Here is a 2,684-nt window from a genome sequence, read left to right on the forward strand (position 1 = left end):
AGCATCCCAAAAATAAAAGTGGACCATTGAACAAAAGTGCATGTGTATAAAAGTACAACACAAGAATAGCATGGAAGGGGAATTTGGTGTTTAATCCTCCAATGATTATGAACTTTAAGCAAAGTTTGAATACTCATAAAACTTTTCTGTATCTACCTGGAGAAATGAGTGTACCACATTAAACCAAAGAGAAGAATATACTTGCTTCAGTTTCAGGTTTAAGAGAACCTGTTCAAAAGAACAAATAAAAGTTGTTTTTTTTTAATAGGAAAGATAAACATAATGTCTCTAATATAATATGCTGCATGAAACTACACTGTGTGGCAAAAGTTTATTAGTGGACCTGCTTGATGTAGATAACTCTATTTTTTCAATTGTTGATTTGCCTAAATAAAACTGATTTTTAAAAAATTATTTATTATAAAAATCTACCTCTAGTTTGCTTAGGAGAAAGAATACAAAAGACTATATAAATTTGCATGCATGAAGTCATTTATTGGTTATACCATAAGCAATTCTTGTATATCCTGGGTTTCATTTACAGTATACATTGGCTAGAACAAAGAAAGTAGAATTTCTAAAGACTTAATTATTGTACTTAATCAAAACTAAATTTCCATTAATGACTGAAATGTACACATAAAATTTTATTCAAATGAAATATAAATGTGTACTGTGTCTTAACTTGACTAGTTAGCGGTTGCAGTAGTCGGTATTGCAGCAGTTAGCAATGGTACGAGGAGCCTGCTGTTGTTGCCTACAGATGTACTCACTCATGCAGCCTTTCATAAAAAAGGTGGCTGTTGGAAGACAGATAAAATTGGTGTTAATAAAAACGTGATGTTTTTTTCCCACATCTGAATGAGCAGAAGGCCCATACATCTTAGGACGAGTTAATGAAAAAGGATTTATTACAACAACCTAAGTTTTGTTTAAACACTGAGATATATTTACATATAGTATGTAGTAGTCATATTTTTCATTGTTTGAGCTCAAATGTACAGTAAGTAGATTTCTTACGGGCATATATGGTGGCACAGACAGGATTTTGCAAAAGAGAGCCACACTTCTCTCGTCTGCCTGAACAGCCTGTTCCAGCACATCCATAACACCACAAAGCCTCACCTAATATAGACCAAATACAAGAGCAGCTGGATGATTTCTAAATTTCAGCACTTAATGATTTTTCATTAGAAAAATATGTTATATCTCACAAGACTTTTGGACTCACTGTAATTTATAACAAGTGAGGCAACCAGACAAATTAAAAGAATCTTCATTTTGTGATACCTAAAAAGAACAGTCAAGAAACATAACGTTATCCTCATGAGTCCCCACTGTCCTCATAAAAGGACATCATATTTTATACACTCTAATATAAAATTAGATTAAATAAAAAACAGGAACCGGAGCTGCTGTTTCACTGCCTGTCTCTGTTTTAACTGAGCCACATTATAATATTTAATTAATACCTATAATTATGAGTTTTAACACATTACAATTTTACAAGTGACACGTTTTTAACATACAAAATATAACACATACACATACACACACATCTTACATATTCCAACCATACCATATCATACATACACATTTTAACATTCAACATGTTGCACATTTTAAGAGTTTTAGTGCTTTTTTGCTAGTTAAATAAACTCAATATAAATTTACACATGCATGTATATGCACATAAGTGACTGAACACACTAATTAGGTGTGCACATTGTGTCCATCGCTACCATGACTAGCATGACCTGAGCACATATGATATACCAAAAACATATGATAAAACACACAATTCCACAAACGTTTAACAAAAAAACACTTGTGGACACAAAACAATAAAATTTTTCACAGATATGGACAATTAATAGTGCAAACTTTATACTGTCTTTGAAATTAAACATTACATACCTGTGAAAGGGGAAAATTATTAGGGTAATTACAAAATTACAGGACCTGGTGCTGCTGTTTCACTGCTCGTCTCTGTTCTAACTGAGCAGTGCACGCCCCTCTACACACAGGTGAATACTCTCAGGTAACAGTAATCCATAACAGAACAACAGACATAAGTAATCACATGTGCAAATAGAAAAGACAAGACAAAGTTAACACTACCACAATTCAAAATAATTTCCATAACACATACAGTATATAATATGTATACATTATATATTTAATTCTATGACCACCACATATACAGTATCAAATTATGTTTTTTACAGATTCAGATATTTTTCAGGAAAATAAAAATAGTATGATGTATAATATATTAATAAAATATTAATATTATTATCATATTATGATTATATAATTATCATATATCCAAATATAACATATAGCAATTAATGCAGTATTTACAAGTTTTTCCTTTCCTGAAGTTTGTTGCCTCTTGCCAAGAGTGTAAGACATAAGGAATGGTGTTAGAGAAGCTATTGTTGCTGCACATCAATCTGGAAAGATTTGTTACCAATGGAAGTTCAACATTCTACAGTGAGAAAGATTGTTTCAAAAGTGGAAAGCATTCAAGACAGTTGCCAGTACTCCCAGAAGTCAAAATTTCAGCACATTCAACCCAAATTCAAGCTCAATGCTCAAAGAAATTATAATTTAAAAAAATAATAAAAAGCAAGAGAAATCTAAGAACCTACAGGTCTCACTGAGCATGTTAAATGTTGAAG

At 31.6% G+C, this 2,684-nt stretch overlaps 1 long non-coding RNA gene across 1 annotated transcript; it reads right to left on the reverse strand.

Moving 5' to 3' along the window:
- Positions 1 to 667: 667 nt before the first annotated feature.
- On the reverse strand, positions 668 to 1,993 carry LOC128523921 (uncharacterized). The gene is made up of 4 exons (XR_008360474.1): positions 1,963 to 1,993; positions 1,232 to 1,290; positions 1,021 to 1,125; positions 668 to 800 (listed from the first exon to the last, which is right to left on the reverse strand). It is a non-coding gene; the product is annotated as an uncharacterized LOC128523921 (long non-coding RNA).
- Positions 1,994 to 2,684: the final 691 nt, after the last annotated feature.

Source organism: Clarias gariepinus, chromosome 5 (assembly GCF_024256425.1).
Source record: "Clarias gariepinus isolate MV-2021 ecotype Netherlands chromosome 5, CGAR_prim_01v2, whole genome shotgun sequence".
NCBI lineage: Eukaryota > Metazoa > Chordata > Actinopteri > Siluriformes > Clariidae > Clarias > Clarias gariepinus.